At 42.5% G+C, this 26,565-nt stretch overlaps 1 protein-coding gene across 1 annotated transcript in view; it reads right to left on the bottom strand.

Moving 5' to 3' along the window:
• The window catches only part of LOC106996270 (SH3 domain and tetratricopeptide repeat-containing protein 1-like), a 127,008-nt gene extending 101,643 nt beyond the window's left edge, over positions 1-25,365 (bottom strand). Inside the window, 2 exon segments of the mRNA XM_077967219.1 lie at positions 19,032-19,206; positions 25,291-25,365. The gene's annotated coding sequence lies outside the window, so the exon portion shown is untranslated.
• Between the last annotated feature and the right edge of the window lie 1,200 nt (positions 25,366-26,565).

Raw genomic sequence — 26,565 nt, 5'->3', positions numbered from 1 at the left:
CAAATGGTTTATTTTTCCCTTTCTTACTAAAACAACCGCCAGTTTTAACAATGGTATGCAAATCTCTTTTCGACGCCCTGCTTTTAAATCTCTATGTTTCCTCCTGAGACATGGACTCACTCCCATCACCCAGGCATTTACAGTGTTTAATTCTGGTTATATGCTATTCTCAAATTTACAACTATTTATTTCATCTCTCTCAAATGTTGATCCATTATCACATACGTACTAAAATATTATCTCCCATGCTGTGTGATATGTTGTTTTTATATTCATCCTTTCTTAAATGAACCAAAGGTTTTAGTTGGATTAAATTGTGATTAGTCAAGTTTTCTGATTTCATGATTTCTTAAATTGCGGTCATATAACCTCAATCGCTGGAAATAGAATGTCATGAGTATTTCTCTTTACTTGCAATCATAAATACGGGGAATGTCATCAATTGGTATGTCGGTGATTGCATGATCTCCTGAAAGTCTTTCACAGTCTAATTTGGGCACTGAGTATTTCGTCTAAGTTCAGTGCATGTTTCCAACACTTGATGCTTTATGATTTCGGTATATAGCTTCCACAAGAGCATTTCCTGCAAAGACATGTCTTGGTCCCCACTGGTAAGTCATTTCACTCGAACACAGAATCAATAGGCTGAACATGGAAAGGTTATCGCTAGAATACTTATTAGACTGCACGGATTTCTTCTTTGATATTAAGGAAACAAATACACTATGTTATTAACTGTACTTCATTGATGATTCTCAAGTCAGAAAGTACAGGTCTGACTTCCTGTCCTTCAGTGCCTGAAAGGATGATCGTAACTGCCAAAAGCACATAGTTAGAAGCACATCGCAGCTCAAACACACACACACCCAGACATATAAACAAAAACAAAGAAACACTCACATGGGCATGATTCCGCATGCCCACAAGTTCACGCAAGCAAACACATACACACAAACACACACATTGTTTGGTAAGGACAGAATTCTTCCCTACCACTGTTTTAAGTAAACTAACGCATTCCCCAGGAGTTTTAAGTGAACTCCCTGGGGAATACAAGGGGACATACCCTATGACTCATTCTTTAACTGAGTGCTGATATTGGATTGGTGGACCGCGTACCTGATGGGTGGGTGGGGTGTTCACGGTAGGCGGGGGTGAGTTATATAAGGGCTGATGCAGCCAGGTGGCGCGTCATTTGAAGACTCTCTCGGAAGAGATAGCGTCTTTCTGCAACGTGTGGTCCCAGCAGAAAAAGCTTGTGATCCTTGCTCCTGGCGACATGGAGGCCGATTCACTCCACTTGGGAGGTGAGTGGCAGTTCAACCACTTTTCAAAACTCATATCTTCTCGGCCAGATGCAGCTTTTGCTGAAATTCAGCGGACTTCTCTACCTGAGAAGTCACCACTGTCATCTGAGACCCAAGTCAACCTCTGTGATGATTTGGCTCCTGTGGCAAGACAGCCTGCCCCCAGAAAGAAGCTTCCTCTCAGTAGCAGGAGACCTGCTGCGATGGGGGCTGGGCTCCAGAATATGGGAAATACTTGCTACTTGAATGCTTCCCTGCAGTGCCTGACATACACACCGCCCCTTGCCAACTACATGCTGTCCCAGGAGCACTCTCAACTTTGTCAGCGTCACAAGTGCTGCATGCTGTGTACGATGGAAGCTCACATTACATGGGCCCTCCACTGTCCTGGCCACGTCATCCAGCCCTCACAGGCATTGGCTGCTGGCTTCCATCGAGGCAAGCAGGAAGATGCCCATGAGTTTCTGATGTTCATTGTGGATGCCATGAAAAAGGCATGCCTTCCCGGGCACAAGCAGGTAGATCATGACTCTGAGGACACCACCCTCATCCACCAGATATTTGGAGGATGCTGGAGATCTCAAATCAAGTGTCTCCACTGCCAGGGCGTTTCGGACACCTTTGACCCTTACCTGGACATCGCCCTGGATATCCAGGCAGCTCAGAGTGTGAAGCAAGCTTTGGAACAGGTGGTGAAGCCCGAAGAACTCAATGGAGAGAATGCCTATCATTATGGTCTTTGTCTCCAGAAGGCGCCTGCCTCCAAGACGTTCACTCTACACACTTCTGCCAAGGTCCTCATCCTTGTATTGAAGAGATTCTCCGATGTCAAAGGCAACAAACTTGCCAAGAATGTGCAATACCCTGAGTGCCTTGACATGCAGCCATACATGTCTCAGCAGAACACAGGACCTCTAGTCTATGTCCTCTATGCTGTGCTGGTCCACGCTGGGTGGAGTTGTCACAACGGACATTACCTCTCTTATGTCAAAGCTCCAGGAGGCCAGTGGTATAAAATGGATGACGCCGAGGTCACTGCCTGTAGCATCGCTTCTGTCCTGAGTCAACAGGCCTATGTCCTCTTTTACATCCAGAAGAGTGAACTGGAAAGATGCAGTGAGAGTGTGTCAATAGGCAGGGAACCAGGAGCCCTTGGCGCTGAACACAAAGACAGGCGAGCAACGCAAGGAGAGCTCCAGAGAGAACCCTGCCTCCAGGTACCCGACTTGGAGGAGCACTTGGTGGAAAGAGCCACTCAGGAAAGCACCTTAGACCACTGGAAGTTCCTCCAAGAGCAAAAAAAACCAAGCCTGTCTTCAACGTCAAAAAAGTCGAATGTACCCTGCCTCCCAACGTGTTTGTGATTCATCCATCAAAATACCAGAGTGGGATGAACAACCGTCATCCTGAACAGCAAAGCTCCCTGCTGAACCTCTCTTCAAGGAACCTGACACCTCAGGAGTCCATGAACACTGACACACTAACTTCTCTGCAAGGGAGGACCAGGAGATCCAAAGGGAGGAACAAACACAGCAAGAGGGCTCTGTTTGTGTGCCAGTGATCTCAGGAAAAGTCTCCACCCAAACGCAGGAGTGCATGCGCACACACACTGACACACACACACATACACGTACACACACACACACCCACGAGGGGGTTCACGCACGCACACACACACACCAGCACATCACATACACAGTAATCCAACATAAAGTAATGAGGAGCCCAGGTTTCTGTCTACACAAGAAGGACAACTGGATAGTGATGGCTGCGTTTCAGGATGAGCCCAGACATAGGAAACATCGAGTTTTGCAGTCGTGAGTCTTCTGAACCTGTGGAGGCAGTGTCTGTGTGTTTGTGTTCATGGTAGATGACATTCAGTGTGAATTTCTGAATAGGACATATTGCTGTGTAGGATTGCGCGTGAGGTTATTGCAGGGGACAGGGTTGACTATTTTCTCTTGGGGTGTGTTTCATTCGTCAGTTGTTGGTGAGCACCAGAAGTTGAAATGTTGCGAACGTGGGACTTCTGTGGATCCTTCTCCCTACCTTGAGTAGTGGAAACTGGGACGCATTTGAAGAGAGGAAGGGTGTTCTTCTTTTGAACCTGCCTCGCCGTTTTTACATTGCTTGTTGAATGGACCTCAGGCGCCCTAGGACTTGTGCCCTTGGTGGAACCCACAGAATGCTGGAGACAGACAGACAGACACACTTGCCTATTGAATGCTGTCCATTTCCAATGAATTGAAGCAGAAAATCATCCCACTGGTATGTGAGTCATTTGGAAGAAAGTCGTATTGATAATAAAGGAAATCAAACACAGGAGCGTGTGTGTATTCAACTAAAATAAAATCAGCAAGTACTGAAATAAATCTCATTTGGTGTGTATCAAAATGGCATTTGGGAGATTCCGGGTCAATCGTCCAGCTGCGAAAGGTGCATCTCTGAAGCACAGTCCCTAAGCTGCAATGAGACTTGTTCATCCGAGGTGGTGTTGCAGTGGAAATGATTGTGGGAAATGGCCCCTTCCTTTTGTGTATTCGCTGATTGGATTTCAGGCTCCGTTTCTCGTTCGGTACAGTGATCCAAGTTGACCAACCCGAGAGTAAAGATGTCGAGGGCATAACTCAGGGCTCCGTACAACCACAGAATCTTGGGTGCAACCCTGCTCAAGCACACAAATGTGCATATTAACAGTGTCTCTGTGTGACGTGTGTGCAAAGTACAGTGTGATGAGCATGACTGGCAGACAGTATGTTGCCATCGTATGTCCCCAACCACCGGAAATAGAATGTCATGAGTATTTGTCTCTTCTTGCAATCATAAATTCGGGGAATGTCATCAATCAGCCGGTCGGTGATTGCATGATTACCTGAAAGTCTTTCACCGTCTAAACTGTGCATTGAGTATTTCGTCTAACTTCAGTGCATGTTTCCTACACTCGATGCTTTATGATTTGAGTATCTAGCTCCCACCAGAGCGCTTCCTGCAAAGACTTATCTTGTTCCCCACTGGCAAGTCATTTCACTCGGATATAGAATCAAGAGCCTGGACATGGAAAAAATCAAGAGGCTGGAATGTCTATTGGATTCCCCGGATCCCTTCACACACACACGCACACAGGTGTACAGTCATTTGTACATAACATAATGTGGTCCTCAGGTTTCTGTCTATGTAAAAGGGACAACTGGTTAGTGATGGCCGCATTTCAAGATGATCCCATATCTAATATGTTGTTGTGGAGTTGTGAGTATTCTGATCATGTGAAGGGACTGTCTCTGTGCATGTGTTTTCACAGTAGATGACATCCTGTGTGGATATCTGTAGACTACATTTTGAGGTGTAGGTTTTCCCCTCAGGTTACTGGATGAATTTGAATTTATTGTTCTGTCTTGGTTTGTTTTGATTAGTCAATTTGTAGGCGAGAGTAGGTGAAATTTTGCTAAAGTGGGATATAGGTGAATCATTCTCGTGAATGTGAATAATTGAGACTGGGATGCATTTGTAACATTGGAAAGGTGTTCTTACTTTTTATTCCAACTTTTTTTGCATTTGTTTTCAACTGATCTCAGGTGCCCTGGGTAGAACCTAGGTAATTTTTGGAACAGACAAACAGATGCTGCTAATTTTATGGTATGAGTTTAAGTTTAATTTAAAGGGAAAATTTTCTCACCAGTATGTAATTGATTTTCAAATAAGTTATACTTATCATCAATGGAATAATACACAACACACTGAAGTGTGTGAGTATGAAACTACAGTCAAATTAGAAAGTTCTTAAATAAACTGCATTTCATGAGTAAGGGATGGAATTTTCAGAAATTCGAGATCAACCATCTGCTGTGAAATCTGTGTCTTTGAAGCAGTATCCCTGTCCTGAGAGTTGTTTTTCTCTGGTGGTATTTCAGTGGAAACTACTTTGGGGAATAGCCCCTTCACTTTTTATATTTGCTTGTTACTTTTCATTGTAAATCTGTGTTTTTAAACTGTATTTAAATGTTAATAGAATCCATCCCAATAAAACATAACCAACAGATCTTCTCATTTTTAATCATCACAGATCAATCTCTTGTTAGTTATGGTGATCAGTTTACTTACCTGAGAGTAAATGACACCTGGGCAGAACACAGGGCTCCATAGAAGTACAGAATCTTGGGTCCAACCCTGTCCAAGCATCAAAATGTGTATATTAACAATGTGTCTGTGTGAATTGTGTGTCAAGTAAATGGAGTTTAGTAAAACTTCCAGTAGATTATTAATTTGGCTCACTTAGTAATCAGCGAATGAGCTTTAAAGAGTATCAATGACCAGTGCCTACCCCTTAGAGATGAGAACTTCCAATGTCTTGTGTGAAACCATGGCATCTGGATTGCTCATGATTCTGAAGATAATTCTGTCCCCCATGGTTTCAGAATCACTGCAGGAGGTGGAAACAGATAACACATCAGTCCCTTGCTCTCTCTGCTCTCTTCACTCAGGAAAAGTCTCACTGGGACCAAGGAAAATCCTATGGTTTCCTAGGGAGAAGGATTTTTCTCAGGAGAGAAAATGGTGACTCCTTCCTCCCTGTTGAGCCTCTTCCTCAGGATTGCCCCTTTGTCTCTCCAGGACTCTGTTCATCAGACCTGAGATGCCCCCTGGTTGAGCACATCTGGCCTATGAACAAATAAGGGGAAGGAATGGTTCCAAAGACTGTACTATGCTCACTCCACCATCCCCTCTGAAACTATCCTGACTTCATGAGCCTTGGGTCAGAAGCTGTTTCTTTATATCTCTAGGCTTTGCCTCACAGCCTAAATCCTGCCCCATTTCCTACATCTTGTAAATTTTGACAAAACCTGTAGAGTCTAGATCTTTATTCCTGACAGGGCAAAGGGAGACACACCAGAATTCTGTCCCTCTGAGACTGCAGGACATCTCAGCTTCCATCAACATGAAATTTTGCATCAAATATAGTTACTTCAGGTCCACCTCACAATGAGTAATGGAAGTTGAGACAGCATCTCAGACCCTGTACAGTTTTTGACCAAGCTCATTTAGTTTGGCAATGCTTTTACTCTATAAATCAGTTGTGAAAACACTTAGGATTCATGTTATTTAGTCTTTTAATCAGTCTGTTATTTTCAATGTATTTACTACACATTAGCTTAATATTTCTGATAAACTTTGTTGCAAAATTCTCAATATAATAGTGGCAAACCAAATCCAGCAATACATCAAAAAGCTTATCCACCAAGATCAAATCGGCCTCATCCCTTGGGTGCAAGGCTGGTTCAACATATGCAAATCAATAAATGTAATTCACCACATAAACAGAACTAAAGACAAAAACCCCATGATTATTTCAGTTGACTCAGAAAAGGTCTTTGATAAAATTCAACATTCCTTTATGCTAAAAACTCTCATGAAACTAGGTATTGATGGAGCATGCCTCAAAATAATAAGCGCCATTTATGACAAACCCACAGTCATTATCATATTGAACAGGCAAAAGCTGGAAGTATTCCATTTGAAATTTGGCACAAGGCAAGGATGCCCTCTCACCACTCCTATTCAATATAGTGTTGGAAGTTCTGGCCAAGGCAATCAGGCAAGAGAAAGAATAAAGCATATTCAAACAGGAAGAGAGGAAGTTGGACTTTCTTTTCTTGCAGATGGCATGATCCTGTATCTATAAAATCTCATCACCTCAGCCCAAAAGATTCTTAAGCTACAAGCAACTTCAGCAAAGTCTCAAGATACAAAATCAGTACGCAAAAATCTCAAGCATTCTTATACACCAACAATAGACAAGAAGAGAGCCAAATCACAAATGAATTCACATTTACAATTGCTACAAAGAGTATAAAATACCTACCTAGGAATACAGCTAACAAGGCAAGTGAAGGACCTCTTCAAGGAGAACTACAAACCACTACTCAAGGAAATAAGAGAGGACACAAACAGATGGAAAAACATTCCATGCTCATGGGTAAGAAGAATCAATATCATGAAAATGGCCATACTTCCCAAAGTAATTCGTAGATTCAGTGCTATTCCCATAAACTACCATGGACATTCTTTACAAAATTAGAAAAAACTACTTCAGAATTCATATGAAACGAAAAAAGAGCCCATATACCCAGGACAATCCTAAGTAAAACTAACAAAGCTGGAGGCATCCTGCTACCTGACTTCAAACCATATTACAAGGCTACAGTAACCCAAACAGCATGGTAGTGGTACAAAACAGACACATAGACCAATGGAATGGAATAGAGATATCAGAAATAAGACTGCACATCTACAACCATTTTATTTTGGATGAAAACAAACAATGGGGAAAGGATTCCCTATTTAATAATAAATGGTGCTGGAAAAACTATCTAGACATATGCAGAAAACTAAAACTGGACCCTTCCTTATACCTTATACAAAAATGAACTGAAAATGGATTAAAGATTTAAATGTAAAACCCAAAACTATAAAAATCCAACCCCATATAAAAGTGGGCAAAAACTGGGTGCAGTAGCTCATGCCTGTAATCCCAGAAGTTTGGGAAGGTGAGGTGGGCAGATAACTTGAGGCCAGGAGTTCAAGATCAGCCTGGTCAACCTGGTGAAACTCAGTCTCTACTCAAAATACAATAAATTAGCCAGATGTGGTGGCAGGTGCCTGTAATCCCAACTACTCAGGAGGCTGAGACAGAAGAACCACCTGAATCTGGGAGGTAGAGGTTGCAGTGACCCGAGATTGTGCCACTGAACTCCACCCTGGGTGACACAGCAAGACTCTGTCTTAAAAACCAAAAATAAAAATATTTTAAAAAGTGGGCAAAGGATATGAACAGACACTTATGCAGCCAACAAACATATGGAAAAAAAAGCCCAACGTTACTGATCATTAGAGAAATACAAATCAAAACCACAGTGAGATGCCATCTCATGCCAGTCAGAATGGCGATTATTAAAAAGTCAAGAAACAACAGATGCTGGTGAGACTGTGGGGAAACAGGAACACTTTTACACTGTTGGAGCGAATATAAATTCAAACGCTGTGGAAGACAGTGTGGTGATTTTTCAAAGACCTAGAATCAGAAATACCATTTGACCCAGCAATGCCATTACTGGGTATATACCCAAAGGAATATAAATTCTTGTATTATAAAGATACTTGCAAGCGTATGTTCATTGCCACACTATTCACAATAGCAAAGACATGGAATCAACCCAAATGCCCATCAGTGACAGACTGGATACAGAAAATGTGATACATATACACCATGGAATACTATGCAGCCATAAAAAGGAATGAGATCATGTCCTTTGCAAGGACATGGATGAAGCTGGGAGCCATTATTCTCAGCAAACTAATGCAGGAACAGAAAACCAAATACACATGTTCTCACTTACAAGTGGCAGATGAACAATGAGAAAACATAGACACAGGGAGGGGAACAACATACACTGGAGCCTGTCTGGGGGTGAGTGAGGAGGGAGTGCGTCAGAATAAATAGCTAATCCATGTGGGGCTGAATACCTAGGTTACGGGTTGATAGGTACAGCGAACCACCATGGCACACACTTACCTATGTAACAAACCTGCACGTCCTGCACATGTATCCTGGAACTTAAAAATGAAATAAAATAAAATTTTTAAAAACTTTATTTTTTCTAAGTCGTGTTTGCAATTTTCAATGTGAACTTTCTAGTAGACATTTATCATATATAGAATTATATAGTTGATTTTTGAACAACTATGGGTCTGCCATTCTTTAAAATGCAAATTATTTATGAGTGTGTGTATATGTACACATATGTGTGTATATATATTTGTGTGTGTATATATATGTGTATGTGTGTGTGTGTGCAGATAGATAGATAGATAGATAGATAGATAGATAGATAGATAGATAGATAGATAATGCTCCTGGTCTTCTGTTTGAGTAGGCTGAGAAGGAGGAGGAGGAGGAGTGATTGTTCTTGCAGTCTCAGAGGTAGCTAGGTGGAAGAGAATCTGTACAAATGAACACATGAAGTTCTCATTTGTAAGTGTGATTTAAATAATTGTACACCTGGACATAGAAGTGGAATGATAGACACTAGAGATCTGGAAGGGTGAGAGGGTGGGAGGGGCAAATAATAAACAATGGTTCTGATATCTGGATTCCTTGATCCCAAATGGTGTACAATTATTTCTCTTTAACTTGTGTCCATTTACCAGCAAGTTTGAGAGGAGTGAGCCAAGCTCAGAAAGGCATTCAGCTCTAAAATCAGATGTGCATGGCAATGGGCAGAAGTACCCTCTCCCTTTCTCAGAACAAATCCAAGCTTCCTTTATACCCCTTAAGTACAGGAAAGTTATGTTCCAAAATGTATTTCTGCTGGAGGCAAAACATTTTATATTTTATGAAAAAAAAAACTTGTAACTTGGTAAAACTTAGAAATTAATATTGGAAAAACAGTAGGGCACTCTCTTTGGGACTTAATCTTTGAGACACTTCAGCAGCATATACAGCTTGTAATTCGTCCTGAGAAAATCCAGATAGTATAAACTTGAGAATGTTCATGAGGAACCGAAAAGTACACATTTACTCACTTATTTTACATTAAAGTTTATCAAGGGTATAAATTCAAAAATCTGTTTTACTATGAACGTTCATATGAAAGTACAGACATTCACCTAAATTTTCCTGAAATTATTTAAAAATTAATTTGTCATTGGTAACAGAAACTTCCAAACATCTCCATTTTACAAGTTTCATTATCCATATTTTCTCTAAAATATTCAGAAGTAGAAAAAAAATATAGATTAAAATAGCTCATATTTTTCAAATTTAAAATAATTGTTCAGTAACTGGGAAGAAAGGTTTACACAAATTGGAAATTCTGTATGTATATAGAAATTAATAAGATGAGAAAATTATGGCAAATAATAGGGGGCTTCAATAAGTTCATGCAAAATAACAATTATGACAAAACTATGCATGAACTTTTAGCTTTTGCATCAAAACACACATATGCTAGTTTATTTTAACTTTTTTTTATTTTTGAGACAGGGTTTCACTCCTCTCAGCGAGGTTGCAGTGCAGTGGAGCAATCTTGGCTCAAAGTAACCTCTGCTTCCCAAGTTGAAGCGATTCTCCTGCCTCAGCCTTCCAAGTAGTTGGGACCTTGTCTGGTTAATTTTTGTATTTTTTGTAGAGGCTAATTTTTGTATTTTCTGTCAAGGCAGGGTTTTGCCATGTTGGCCAACCTCCCAAAGTGCAGGGATTACAGGCGTGAGCCACCATGCCCGGACCTGTTTTAACATATGTGAACAGGATTTAAAACATCAGTCTGAAAAGAGCCACATGAATTCTGCCGAACTTGAATTCTGCCAAACCTGAAATAAGAACAAACATCAAATTTATGGTGAAGTTGGGGTACAAAAAACGGTGAAATAAATTATTCTTTATGAAAAGTCTATGGGAAAAATGACCTGAAGGATCAGTCGTTTACAAACGGATACCTGATTCTAAGAAGAGGTAAGACAATGTTGAAGATGAAGCCCACAGAGGAGGGGCACTCATTCCAATTTTTGAGAGAAAAAAATTGTTTCTATGCCCTATTTGAGGAGAACTGACAATTAACGAGAGATATTATAGCCAACACCACAGACATCTCAATTGGTTCAGCTTACACAACACTGACTATAACGTGAAAGTTGAGAAACTTTACATTTGATGAGTCCCGAATACCCTTGTGCCTAGATCAGCTATGGATAAAAGCAGAGCTATTAGTGACTATTTTGAACAAGCAGAATCAAGATCCTGAAGCATTATTTTGAAAAATTATAAGAGGGAGTGAAATTGACTTTATCAATAGGATCCTGAAGGCAAAGCACAATTAAAACAATGGCTACCAAGAGGTAGAAGTGCTCCAGTCAAAGCAAAAGCAAACTTCTCAAAAGCAAAAGCCATAGAGGTTTTGGGGATGCTCAGGCCTTTTGCTTGTTGACGTTCTGTAGGATCAAAGCACCATAATATTTGCTTAGTAGGAGAGTTCTTAGAGAAAATTAGCAAATACTTTTGCAGAAAAGTGCCCTGTAAAGCTTCACTAGAGAGTCCCTCTGCACCACAAAAACACTTCTGTTCCTTCCTCTCAACAAACACCAGTAATTTTGAAAGAGTTTTCATGGGAAATTATTAGGCATCAACATTACAGTCCTGATTTGGTTTCTTCTGACCTTATTTTTCCTAATCTTGAAATAACTGTAAAGGGCACCCATTTTTCTTTAGTTAATAGTAGAAGACTGCATTGACATGGTTAAATTCCCATGACCCTCAGTTCTTTAGCAATGGACTGAATGGTTGGGATCATCCCTTAATGCAGTGTCTTCACCTCAGTAGAGATTATATTGAGAAATAAAGTTGATATTTATATTTTTATTTTTAATTCCATTTTCACTGACATTTTTAAATCCCTTCACAATTCGCATTTGTCTCAAAGGTATTTAAATTTAGAAATCATATCAAGTGAGGTTGGTGCCACAATGGCCGAATAGGAACAGCTCCAGCCACCAGCTGCCAGCGTGAACAACACAGAAGATGGGTGATTTCTGCATTTCCAATTGAGGTACCGGGTTCATCTCACTGGGGCATGTTGGACAGTTGGTGCAGGACAGTGGGCGCAGCCCAACGAGTGAGAGCCGAAGCAGGGCAAGGCATCACGTCACCTAAGAAGTGCAAGGGGGAAGAGAATTCCTTTTCCTAGTGAAGGGAAACTGTGACACAGAACACTGGAAAATTGGGTCACTCCCACCCAATACTGTGCTTTACCAAGGGTCTTAGCAAACAACACACCAGGAGATTTTATCCCATGCCTGGCTCGGAGGGTCCCAGGCCCACAGAGCCTCTGTCATTGCTAGCACAGCAGTCTGAGATCTAACTGCAAGGCGGCAGTGAGGCTGGGGGAGGGGTGCCCACCATTGCTGAGGCTTAAGTAGGTAAACAAAGCAGCCAGGAAGCTCGAACTGGGTGGAGCCCACTGAAGCTCAAGGAGGCCTGCCTGTCTCTGTAGACTCCACCTCTGGGGACAGGGCATAGCTAAACAAAAAGCAGCAGAAACCTCTGCAGATGTAAATGTCCCTGTCTGACAGCTTCGAAGAGAGTAGTGATTCTCCCAGCATGGAGGTTGGGATCTGAGAACTGACAGACTACCTGCTCAAGTGGGTCCCTGACCCCCGAGTAGCCTAACTGGAGAGCCTAACTGGGAGTAGCCTACCTGGAGTGGACCTCAAGCAAACTCCAACAGACCTGAAGCTGAGGGTCCTGACTGTTAGAAGGAAAACTAACAAACAGAAAGGACATCCACACCAAAACCTCATCCATACATCAACATCATCAAAGACCAAAGGTAGATAAAACCACAAAGAGGGGGAAAAAGCAGTGCAGAAAAGCTCAAAATTCAAAAAATCAGAGCACCTCTCCCCATCCAAAGGAACGCAGCTCCTCACCAGCAATAGAACAAAGCTGGATGGAGAATGACTTTGACAAGTTGAGAGAGGAAGGCTTCAGTTGATCAAACTTCTCAGAACTAAAGGAGGAACTATGAACCCAGCACAAAGAAACTAAAAACCTTGAAAAAAGATTTGACGAATGGGTAACTAGAATAACCAATGCAGAGAAGTCCATAAACGACGTGATAGAGATGAAAACCATGACACAGGAACTACACGACAAATGCACAAGCTTCAGCAACCGACTTGATCAACTGGAAGAAAGAGTATCAGAGATTGAAGATCAAATGAATCAAATGAAGCAAGAAGAGAAATTTAAAGAAGAAAGAGTAAAAAGAAATCAACAAAGCCTCCAAGAAATATGGGATTATATGAAAAGACCAAATCTACATCTGATTGGTGTACCTGAAAGTGATGGGGAGAATGGAACCAAGTTGGAAAATACTCTGCAGGATATCATCCAGGAGAACTTCCCTAACCCAGCAAGGCAGGCCAACATTCAAATACAGGAAATACAGAGGATGCCACAAAGATACTCCTCTAGAAGAGCAACTCCAAAACACATAATTGTCAGATTCACCAAAGTTGAAAAGAAGGAAAAAATGTTAAGGGCAGCCAGAGAGAAAGGTTACATTACCCACAAAGGGAAGCCCATCAGACTAACAGCAGATATCTTGGCAGAAACTCTACAAGCCAGAAGAGAGTGGGGGCTGATTGTCAACATTCTTTAAGAATTTTCAAACCAGAATATCATATCCAGTCAACTAAGTTTCATAAGTGAAGGAGAAATAAAATCCTTTACAGACAAGCAAATGCTGAGAGATTCTGACACCACCAGGCCTGCCCTACAAGAGTTCCTGAAGGAAGTACTAAACGTGGAAAGGAACAAACAGTACTAGCCATTGCAAAAAGATGCCAACATGTAAAGACCATCGATGCTAGGAAGAAACTGCATCAACTAACGAGCAAAATAACCAACTAACATCATAATGACAGGATCAAGTTCACACATAACAATATTAACTTTAAATGTAAATGGGTTAAATGCTCCAATTAAAAGACACAGACTGGCAAGTTGGATAAAGAGTCAAGACCCATCGGTTTGCTGTATTCAGGAGACCCATCTCACGTGCAGAGACACACATAGGCTCAAAATAAAGAGATGGAAGAAGATCTACCAAGCAAATGGAAAACAAAAAAATGGCAGGGGTTACAATCCTAGTCTGTGATAATACAGACATTAAACCAAAAAGATCAAAAGAGACAAAGAAGGTCATTACATAATGATAAAAGGATCAATTCAACAAGAAGAGTTAACTATCCTAAATATATATGCACCCAATACACGAGCATCCAGATTCATAAAACAAGGCCTTAGAGACTTACAAAGAGAGTTTGACTCCCACACAATAATAGTGGGAGAATTCAACACCCCACTGTCAACATTGGACAGATCAACGAGACAGAAAGTTAATAAGGATATCCAGGAATTGAACTCAACTCTGCACCAAGCGGACCTAATAGACTTCTACAGAACTCTCCACCCCAAATCAACAGAATACACATTCTTCTCAGCACCACATTGTACTTATTCCAAAATTGACCACATAGTTTGAAGTAAAGCACCCTTCAGCAAGTGTAAAAGAACAGAAATTATAACAAACTGTCTCTCAGACCACAGTGCAATCAAACAAGAATTCAGGATTAAGAAACTCAATCAAAACCACTCAACTACATGGAAACTGAACAACTTGCTCTTGAATGACTACTGGGTACATAACGAAATGAAGGCAGAAATAAAGATGTTCTTTGAAACCAATGAGAACAAAGATACAACATACCAGAATCTCTGGGACACATTTAAAGCAGTGTGTAGAGGAAAATTTATAGCACTAAATTCTCACAAGAGAAAGCAGGAAAGATCTAAAATTGACACCCTAACATCACAATTAAAAGAACTAGAGAAGCAAGAGCAAACACATTCAAAAGCTAGCAGAAGGCAAGAAATAACTAGGATCAGAGCAGAACTGAAGGAGACAGAGACACAAAAAGCCCTTCAAAAAATCAATGAATCCAGAAGCTAGTTTTTTGAAAAGATCAACAAAATTGATAGACCACTAGCAAGACTAATAAAGAAGAAAAGAGAGAAGAATCAAATAGATGCAATAAAAAATGATAAAGGGGATATCACCACCGACCCCACAGAAATACAAACTACCATCAGAGAATACTATAAAAACCTCTATGCAAATAAACTAGAAAACTTAGAAGAAATGGATACATTCCTGGACACATACACTCTGCCAAGACTAAACCAGGAAGAATTTGAATCCCTGAAGAGACCAATAGCAGGCTCTGAAATTGAGGTAATAATTAATAGCCTACTAAGCAAAAAAAGTCCAGAACCAGAAAGATTCATAGCTGAATTCTACCAGAGGTACAAAGAGGAGCTGGTACCATTCCTTCTGAAACTATTCCGATCAATAGAAAAAGAGGGAATCCTCTCTAACTCATTTTATGAGGCCAGTATCATCCTGATACCAAAGCCTGGCAGAGACACACCAAAGCAAGAGAATTTTAGACCAATATGCCTGATGAACATTGACACAAAAATCCTCAATAAAATACTGGCTAACCGAATCCAGCAGCACATCAAAAAGCTTATCCACAATGATCAAGTGGGCTTCATCCCTGGGATGCAAGGCTGGTACAACATACTCGAATCAATAAACGTAATCCAACATATAAACAGAACCAAAGACAAAAACCACATGATTATCTCAATAGATACAGAAAAGGCCTTTGACAAAATTCAACAACCCTTCATGCTAAAAACTCTCAATAAATTCAGTATTGATGGAACGCATCTCAAAATAATAAGAGCTATTCATGACAAACCCACAGCCAGTATCATACTGAATGGGCAAAAACTGGAAGCATTCCCCTTAAAAACTGGCCCAAGACAGGGATGCCCTCTCTCACCACTCCTATTCAACATAGTGTTGGAAGTTCTGGCCATGGCAATCAGGCAAGAGAAAGAAATAAAGGGTATTTGATTAGGAAAAGAAGAAGTCAAACTGTCCCTGTTTGCAGATAACATGCTTGTCTATTTAGAAAACCCCATCGTCTCAGCCCAAAATCTTCTCAAACTGATAAGCAACTTTAGCAAAGTCTCAGGATACAAAATTAATGTGCAAAAATCACAAGCATTCTTATACACCAATAACAGACAAACAGAGAGCCAAATCATGAATGAACTCCCATTAACAATTGCTTCAAAGAGAATAAAATACCCAGGAATCCAACTTACAACAGATGTGAAGGACCTCTTCAAGGAGAACTACAAACCACTGCTCAATGAAATAAAGGAGTACACAAACAAATGGAAGAACATTCCATGCTCATGAACAGGAAGAATCAATATTGTGAAAATGGCCATACTGCCCAAGGTAATTTATGGATTCAATGCCATCCCCATTAAGCTACCAATGACTTCCTTTACAGAATTGGAAAAAAACCACTTTAAAGTTCATATGGAACCAAAAAAGAGCCCGCATTGTCAAGACAATCCTAAGTCAAAAGAACAAAGCTGGAGGCATCACACTACCTGACTTAAAACTATACAGCAAGGCTACAGTAACCAAAACAGCATGGTACTGTTATGAAAACAGAGCTATAGACCAATGGAACAGAACAGAGCCCTCAGAAATAATACCACACTTCTACAACCATCTGATTTTTGACAAACCTGACAAAAATAAGAAATGGGGAAAGTATTCCCTATTTAATAAATGCTGCTGGGAAAACTGGCTAGCCATAAATAAAAAGCTGAAACTGGATCTCTTCCTTACTCCTTACACAAAAATTAATTCAAGAGGGATTAGAGACTTAAATGTTAGACCTAAAACCATAAAAACCCTAGAAGAAAACCTAGGCAATACCATTCAGGACATAGGCATGGGCAAGGACTTCATGTCTACAACACCAAAAGCAATGGCAACAAAAGCCAAAATAGACAAATGGGATCTAATTAAACTAAAGAGCTTCTGCACAGCAAAAGAAACTACCATCAGAGTGAACAGGCAACCTACAGAATGGGAGAAAATTGTGGCAATCTACTCGTCTGACAAAGGGCTAATATCCAGAACCTACAAAGAACCGAAACAAATTTACAAGAAAAAAACAAACAACCCCATCCAAAAGTGGGCAAAGGATAAGAATGGACACTTCTCAAAAGAAGACATTTATGTAGTCAACAGACACATGAAAAAATGCTCATCATCACTAGCCATCAGAGAAATGCAAATCAAAACCACAATAAGATACCACCTCACACCAGTTAGAATGGCAATCATTAAAAAGTCAGGAAACAACAGGTGCTGGAGAGGATGTGGAGAAATAGGAACACTTTTACACTGTTGGTGGGACTGTAAACTAGTTCAACCACTGTGGAAGACAGTGTGGCGATTCCTCAAGGATGCAGAACTTGAAATACCATTTGACCCAGCCATCCTATTACTGGGTATATCCCCAAAGGATTATAAATCATGCTGCTATAAAGACACATGCTCATGTATGTTTACTGCAGCACTATTCACAATAGCAAAGACTTGGAACCAACCCAAATGTCCATAATGACAGACTGGATTAAGAAAATGTGGCACATATACACCATGGAATACTATGCAGCCATAAAAAAGGATGAATTTGAGTCCTTTGTAGGGACATGGATGTAGCTGGAAACCATCATTCTCAGCAAACTATCACAAGAACAAAAAACCAAACACCGCATGTTCTCACTTATAGGTGGTAACTGAACAATGAGATCACTTGGACACAGTAAGGGGAACATCACACACTGGGGCCTGATGTAGGGTGGGGGGAGGGGGAAGGTATAGCATTAGGAGGTATACCTAATGTAAATGCCGAGTTAATGGGTGCATCACACCAACATGGCACATGTATACATAGGTAACAAACCTACACATTGTGCACATGTGCCCTAGAACACAAAGTATAATAAAAAAAATCATATCAAGTGTGAAATAAAGAAAATTATATAGAGAGAGGGAGAACAGAATCTATAAATATGCATATTTGTGTACATACATCCATATACATACATATGTGTGTGCATGCAGTAATTTTATTCTCCTTAAGCAATGCCTCTGCCTTCCACCCTCACTGTACATGTCCTAGTCCTGTGATGTCCCTAGAACTGAGCACCTGATTTCCTTTTCTGCCTCCCACATGAACAGGGAATAGAAACGGAAACTACACTCTGTGGTTACTGTTGTGAAAATCCATGTCCCCCACAGGCTAGTTTGGCATCTTACATTCCAGTTTCCATTGTGAAAAAAGCAAGCAACAAACAAAAACTACAAAAGAAAAAATGAAATATTTGAAACTCTAGAGCCACAGAGGTTCCGGATTCACCCACCACCCACAGTGACCTCCGCCGCCCTCCAGACCTGAAGGCAGTTGCGCCTGAACAGCCTGCCTCTTCATCATCCATGAAAAGAGGTGACCTTAAACTTCAATAGATTTTACTGTGTTCAAAAGGAACCAGGTCAACGTTCAAAGTCAGTGGTCTAGCAACTCTAAACTTTGGCCAGAAAGTATTGGAAACATTTAACGTGCAGTGGATGAAGCAGCCTGGCCCCACTGCACACAACACACTCGTGGGGACTCAAAGGAGGATACTCAAGATCCGCTGGGTGGAAGTGAGGACAGACCCAGAAACACGGGGGGTAGGGGGGTCAAACCAGGAAGGCTCAGGCCCTGACCTCCTCCTAGGCCCTGCCCCTCCAGAACTTGCAGTTTTTCTAACCCAGAAGTGGATTTCACTGATGGAAAAGAAGTTCAGTATTTCTGGTCCAGCCCAGTAAGCTGCTCCCGTCGCCCAGCCTTCCACACCCCTGCAGACGTCACAATGCCTACTCCCACTAACCCCACAAGGGAGCTGTGCATCGCCTAGAGACGGTCCTTGGCCTGCAACCCCGCGATGGGGTCCAGGGTCTGTGTCCATTTCTGGTTAAAATTGTTCTAAGGCTGGTCGCTGTCTTGGCCTTCCCTGCTTCCTCTCTGTTTACTTCTCCCCTCCTCACCCCATATGAAGCTTTTACTCAGGAGATGGATTATCGCCCCTCTTCGAATATCAAGGACACCACCACGACACCGCACTGTCTCCTTGACCCTGGGATTCTGCAGACCTCAGTCTTCCTCTGAGGTCCCCTCACTCCCTACCTCATTTTTTTCCATCCTTCTGGGGCCTGGGTCTGCTATACCTCAGGCTTCCTCTTCACAGTCACAGACGGAAGGAGCCCCCTTCATCCTTGGGCTCTGGCCACAGTTCACCTGCTGCAGGACACTCAGTGGCTTTCAGTAGTTCATCCAGACATCCAGATGGAAGTGGGATTTCCTGGAAGAAAAGCAGGACCCCAGAATTACACTGAATTCTAACACAAGAGCCCAGAGTCCCCTTCTGCATGGGACATTAAGCTGCAAACACTACATAGGCACTTAATGCTCAGCTGCCCTTTTAACATCTGGTCCAGTTGTGTCCCTCCTCCTTGGAATATCTCAGAAAATATATCTCCACATAGAGTTGTTTAAACGCATCATCCTATGTGATTCCAGACCATCGGAAGTACAATGGGTCCTCACCAGAACTTCCACTCTGCTTGGAAGACTTAGAAAATCCTGGGGCTGCTCAGAGGGTCAGATTCCCATTTCTGGGTTTCAGAAAAACTTCAGTCTTCCCCGGACAAGTGAGGAGACAGAAAATGTCTAGTCTCTGGCACATCTTTTGCAAGCAATGGCGGCTCCCAGGAATCAAAACTATCAATGAATATATTTTTGAGACTCTGGTCAAAAGAAGAGTCATTCTGCAATTTCAGGTAGGATGGAGTGGTTTTGTGGCTCCTGAGGTGATTTTGAAAAGATCTGGACCCTCACAAGAACCATGGAGGACATTTCTGGCATTTCAGACCAGGAGGAGTGACTGATGGACCTCCAGTGTCACTAGGAAAACTTTTTGTTGGACAGCTTTGCTTTGGCTTTCAGGCCTTCACATAGGTTGCTTAGATCATGGAAGTGCTTCTGCATTTCTGCATAGGCTCAGGATGCCTTCTCAAGTCGTCCCTGCAATTATGAGACAGTTTCTGTCTCCAGAGGTCACTTAGAATAACACAAGAGGCTTCACATTCAAAGGGACACCAGACAATATAGCCGCAGTTCAGCCAAGATTATCTGTGTTTACATACCTGTAAAGTAACACTCCTAGTTACCTCCATTAACGTGGACATCTTTCATGAATAGAGAAACTCTAGTGATTGTTATATAACAGCTGCCACAAAAATTAACCAATAAAAATAAATGATAAATGAAAAATATTTAATAATTATGATAGTGAACGCAATGACCTAAATAGTAAGAATTTTAATACTGGTGACAATATGAACATAAGGATACAAAAATCAATGTGGAGATTCTCCTAAATATATGAAAAGTTCACAAATTGGGTCCTCCTTGTGTAATTTGGAGTCAGAGTCAAAGAATTTCACTATGAAATGTGTTCCATGACGGCAAACATGAGAAACAGGTGAAAGGAAAGCAAGCCACAGGAGAGCATCGGCTAATAGGACCACTTGTGTGCAAACCTCTCTAGTCAAGGACTACCAGCCAGAGGTGAAGAGAGTTTGGCTTGTGTCTTGCCTACCACTGGGCACACAAAAGCTTTCAGTAGTGCAACCAGATGGCTGGTTTGGCCTGGCTCCCTGCAAAGAAGACATGTATCTCATCCCCACCAGCCCATCAGTCCTGGAACTCAGAATCCTACATGCATTAAACATGAAGCTCCAACTCCATAGCTGACTTCACCTCCTTACTGTCCTTCTGCCATCTGGTGTTTCAGGTGCTCTCCAGATCTGGACTTCGTGGCTCCCCTACATTTATCAAGTGAAGTCAGGATGTATCATTCTCAGAGTTCTCCTGCCAGTCCAAGGTGAAACTCACCAATACAGGCATACCCTGGATGGACTTCCTTGGAATATTTAGAAAACAATGAGCTTGCTCGGGGGTGGTGTGAGCTCTAGGAGTAGAGTTACGGTTTCCCATGGAAACCTGAGAGGACTTAGAATAGTCCCAGAGGCCTAAGCAGTCCAATCTGTCCTGGAAACATCAGGAATGATGTACTTGGTCTTCCTGAGGCTCCAAACTTTTTCTAAATAAACTCAGAGGTTACAGAACCATTTTTCTCTCAGGAACTGAAGTGGAGTTATTTGTCTTCTGCCAGCATCTCACTTTTTTTATTATCTAAGTTAGCTTTTGAGCCCAGAAGTAGATATTCCTTGTATCTGATTTACACAGGGAGCTTCCTAGAATGCCCATGCATCTGGATACTTTCTGCATTCACTCAGGTATTCACAAAATGCTGCAGTTCTGCTGAAAATCTATGAGATGATCATTTGATCACCCGAGCAACTTTAGAATGTGTCTTCTATGGAAGCCCTGGAGCCTCCCTTCTGGTATTTCATCCATTGCTGGTACTGAGTACCCAGGGTGAAACCCTCCATCAGACATTGTCAGCAATTCCAGTATGGAGATGGCACTTACGTGATGGGGCTCAAGAATCAGATGGTAGAAGACCAGCCAGGAGGTGAAGTCTCAGTAGGCTTGGGGGCTTAATGTTCGATGCACACCAGACTTCTGAGACTCAGGAAGCGGGTGTGGATCTGTCTGCCCAGTGCTTCTCATCTACAGCCTGGACCAGCCATTTCTTGGGGTGAACTACTGAAAGCTTTTGTATGACCTGTGTCAGGCAGGACTCTGGCCAGACCCTTTTCCATAGTCCATTTGTAATGTATTTCCACGTGGCACAGGCATCTCCACTTTGGCCCAAGCCCTCGTGTGGCTCAGAATTATTCTCCCTACTGCCACTCTTCTTTGCCATCATAGAAGATATTTCAAGATGCAGCCCCAAGCCTCTCCCTGTAATCAATAACATGAGGGCTTATATGGGAACAATGTCACAGGCTTACAGGAATATGCTCTTAAATATCTGCTTTTTTATTATTCTCTTCATTAAAATGACATTTATATCACACCATTGTGATTGCTATTAATGTTATTATTATGTGGGTACAGTTATTTATCATGGATACATTTGTGGTAGTTATTAGGCAATGTTGAATAATTTTGTTTATGTTCTGAAGACTGTTGAATTTGCTGAAGATGATTAAAAGACAACCTGAAAACATACATACCACAGCAACCCCAAGACTCCTACTGTACCAGCTGGTGTCCTGTAGAAGAATGGGCTTCCTGACTTATTCTTTTCTTTTTCGGGCAAGTACCTATTCATACCAGCATAGGAGATGGATGAAGTGCACCCTGGTCTTGCCATGGGCTCAGAAAGAATTCATACATATGCTTTATGTGCAAGGAACTCTATGTGTAGGCCTGTGAGCCCTAGAATGCACTTTCTTTCACCAACTAGTCCACCTAAAAGTTTTCTAAGTCAAATTCCCCCTCCGTGCTTGGATAGGTCATGAATGGCTTTCTGTTACTCACCTAAGATGAAGGGATACCGCTAAATCAGGTTTGTGGCCAAGAAACTTTTACCTGGAGTGGCAGGAGAGGGACTACCTGTTCACCAGAGTCTCTGCAACATTTTCTTTTTCTTCTTCTTCTTCTTTTTTTTTTTTTTTTTTTTGTGATAGAGTCTCGCACTGTCGCCCAGGCTGGAGTCCAGTGGCACAATCTTGGCTCACTGCAACCTCCGACTCCCAGGTTCAAGCGATTCTCCCGCCTCAGCCTCCTGAGTAGCTGGGTTACAGGTGAATGCCACTACGCCTGCCTAATTTTTGAATTTTTAGTAGAGACGGGGTTTCAGGCTGGTCTCAAACTCCTGACCTCGAAATCTGCCCGCCTCGGCCTGCCAAAGTGCTGGTATTACAGGCATGAGCCACCGCGCCCAGCCTCTGCAACATTTTCTAAGTCAGTACAGTAGTTCTTTGAGCCACTTTTTCAGTCAAAGAACTTGTGAAAAAGTCCTCCAAGAACTTGTGACCTTCTGGAAATTGTCAAAATCTCTACAGGTGTCCAGAGTCATACAGAGCTGTATTGCAAACCACTGACTGGGTGCCACCATTAGTAAAGCAAATGCAAAATATGCCATGCCCACCAAAAAGAACCCAGAAGCCATGGTATTTAGCTCTTTCCATCTTTCTTGCCTCCTGCAGGTGGGAGAGTACTGAGTATGATGCCCTCCTACAGCCTCTGGAGGACATGCCAGTGCCTAGAGGTACCAGTAGAGAGGGACCATGAAAGAGCAGATGACAGTCAGGTGGCTGGGAATGACATTGTCCTGGGTTTTTTTGCTTGTCATGAACTCTGCCGCTGGGCAAATGTACGGGTCTGGACACGTATCTTCTCTGGATCCCTGCCCCATCAGCCAGCTATCTTATCTCCTGAAAGCTGGTAGGTGTTGGTCAGCATGGTGTTGCAGGACCAGGGTTATATTAACATTCCCTCTTAGGCTGAAACAGCAGAAGTTAACACAGGAGTCCCCAGGTGTGCACATGCCAACCTCCAGATTGTTTTTCTTCTCGTTCTAGATGTTCATCCTTGCTTTCTGGGACTTGAAATAACCCTACACCACCAAATATTTATGCCTATTATCCACTTAGGGAAAACTTGTATGTCCCAAGTCCATGGGGTTAGTATTATTATCAGTATTATAACCACTAGTACTAGTATCATGATGATCATCATTCCTGTTAATATTCATCAATATTTTTATTAGTACCATTGTTAGTATGGATTTTTCATTATTGTACAGCAAGGAATATAGTTTATCCATTCACAAATGGTGTTCAGTTACTAAAGATGACCACAAGGCATGCTCTGCAGACATATACACACACAGCTGTCCTGGAGACCCAGCTTTGCCACCAATTGCTCTTTCATAAGATGAGCTCCCCCAATACCCACCAGTTTTTCAGGACTCGACCTGAGCTGCTTGGGCTAGACCTGGAAAAGTTTCGTATTCTCAGCTGTACCTGGAAAAATTTTAAAGACTCTTCCAAGGCCCAGTAATAGCTTTTGGCAGCTTCCACGACCAGGGAGGGTTTCTTGGCCATTCAGAGCCTTTCAAATATTCTAAGTAAACTCAAGGAACCAGAAACCCCACTTGCAGTCATGAAATACCAGTGAATGGCTTCTGTGAGTCTCTTCAAGTTTCTCAAAGATAACTGCCTGGAAAGGCTGGCCAGGAAGTCACCCAAGCCCATCCCTCTGCAGGATGTTCTATGTCAGCCAGGGACCCAGTGAATTGCCATTGAACAGAAGGGTGGAACAGAGACAGCATGCCTGAGCCTCTGGAAACATTCTAAGTGCCCTTGTTGGCCCAGAAAAGACTGGTGCTGCCATACGAGGCACAGATATGGCAACCTAGCCACTCTAGGAACCACACAAGATTTAAAGGCTCCCAGGAAGTCCAGGAAGGGCAAACATGGCCTTTTAGAGCCATCAGATTTTATTCTAAGTCTACGTGGGAGACAGTGCACTTGGCTTCATAAAAACACCAGTGGAGGTGATATCGCTTGCCCCAGTATCCGGTCTTTTCCACCTCATCTCAGAGCCAGGCAGCCACCATTTCCCAAAGCTGCTGTGCAATGAAAGGGGAATATTCTAGGTGCTCTCCTGTGCCCACGAAATTCTGTGGCTGCACTAAAGGCAGGGGTTGTCCTCTGGAATGCTCTTCAGGAATCTGACAACACTAGTCAAGATTAGAGAAGTTCAATTCAACGTCATACAAAACCAATCACAAAAAAAAAAAAAAGCATAGTGAGACAAAATGATGAACACACCTGCTAATAATCATGAATGACAATAACAACAATGATGATCTTAGTGATAATGCCACCAACACTGTTAATGGCAATAACAATAAACCTGAGGTAATGGGTGTTAGGGTCCCGATTCACTGATGTGAAGGATGGCGCCAATTTCTGGCCTTCCAGAAATAAAGGAAAAGTAAACACCTGAAGGAGGAGGAGGTGAACCTGGAGCTCCCGCCGGCCTCTGGGCGCTCCTTGGTGGAAGGAGAGGAACTTGGTCCTGAGCCTGCCCAGGATCCACCCGCACCAGAACTCGGGAGTCCCAGTCCCTGGATGGGCTCAGTCCCACCCAGGCCAGACGCCCCGGAGCCCCGGAGCCCGGGTCCTCCAGCCCTCGCTGCCGCCGCTCCTCGCGGAGCCCGGGCCCCCCGCGCCACCTCAACCTCAGCGCGGCTCTGCGAGGGCAGCGCCAAGGACGCTCCGGGCCCAGCGGGGGCATCCTGCCCCAACGGGATACTGACGCCCTGAGGGCGCGGAACAGCGCGGCCTGTGCAGGGCCCGCCATCTTGGGCCTTGCAAAAAGAGCTGCCTCTTCAACGCCCCCACCCGGAACCTCCCCAGAGGCCCCAGCCCCAAAGCCAGGGCGGCGGCGCCTTCCTCACCCTGGGTAAAGAAAACTCAGGTCCTCCCTGGAGACCCGGCTCGCCGGGCAAGCAGACCGCGCATGCGCCCTGCACGGCCGGACCGATGGGTTTCATTGCCCTTTGCCGGCCATGAGGTGGCAGCACAGGACGTTTGGCCTTTACTGCTTAGCGGTGGACCTGAGTCTGAATCAATGAAATTCAGGTATGGATTATTCAGTACCTTTCTTTTGGAAGATCAAATGGAAATTGAGTACGATATCTTGTGCTTTAATTAAAGAAGATGGGAATAAAGAAACAAATTCGAAAGTTAGTATACAAAAGTCGATTGATTCCCTCTATGTGAAGGGAAGAAGAGCTTGAATAAGAGAAGCATTCTGTGTTATGCTTTAATGCTGGAGAATTGCCACCATGCATTTGTCAAATCCCGTAGAATTTCACAGCACAAATAGTACATCTTAATGTGGCTCAGGACTACATAGAATGTCAGCCACAGTTTGAGGGTAAATTACATATTTAATTAAATAGATTAAACAATAAATAATGTTATGAGCTCTACCTGGACACAATCCTTGCCTCTCCAACCAGTTTGCCAAGGGCTCGAATTTCTTGCTCGTCATCCTCACACTTGACATAAACCCTGGCTGCTGAGTAAAATCAATCACTTGTGGAGATTTTTAAATATAATGATGTGTCAATTTCAACCATGGATAAGGCCATTTAGCCTTAGTAAGGCCTATCGTATTAAGATTGTGACAGTTTTGCAAGATTTCAAGTCATCATCCCACTTATTATTCAGGAAACGTTTTCTCTTGAGTTTTAGGTTCAGTACTGAGGCTCCTTGATGGACAATACATTTTCCAATTCTGAGGACAAGGCAGAGGAGGCCCCGTCTGTGAGAACTTTCATTTTGCTTCTGGAAAAGTACATTGAATCAAATATAGGAAAGGCTTGCATGGTGGCTGACAGGTTCGGCTGTTTTAGCATGCTGGTGTTTTACCTTCTGGACAGAAGTAAAAGGAACACAGCTGTGTCTGTCTCTGTGTAATAACTCAGGACTTACCTGAGTAAACTCTGGGGTGTCATGAGATGAACTGCTACCTCCACTTAGAGAGGCTTCAGGGACAAAATTTCAAGAGATTTCTGAGGGATAGAAGAGCAGGGCTGCCTTATTCTCTGATCCCAGGTAACTACTCAGAGACAGAGGCAAAGGCTGGGGACACCCAAATGCATATACTAGGTGTCTTTGATCCAGCCTCCGTTTCCTTGCTAAATCTATGCAATGACACACTGAGA

This window comes from Macaca mulatta, chromosome 15 (assembly GCF_049350105.2).
Source record: "Macaca mulatta isolate MMU2019108-1 chromosome 15, T2T-MMU8v2.0, whole genome shotgun sequence".
Classification (NCBI taxonomy): domain Eukaryota; kingdom Metazoa; phylum Chordata; class Mammalia; order Primates; family Cercopithecidae; genus Macaca; species Macaca mulatta.
This window is presented reverse-complemented; position numbering and strand designations above follow the sequence as displayed.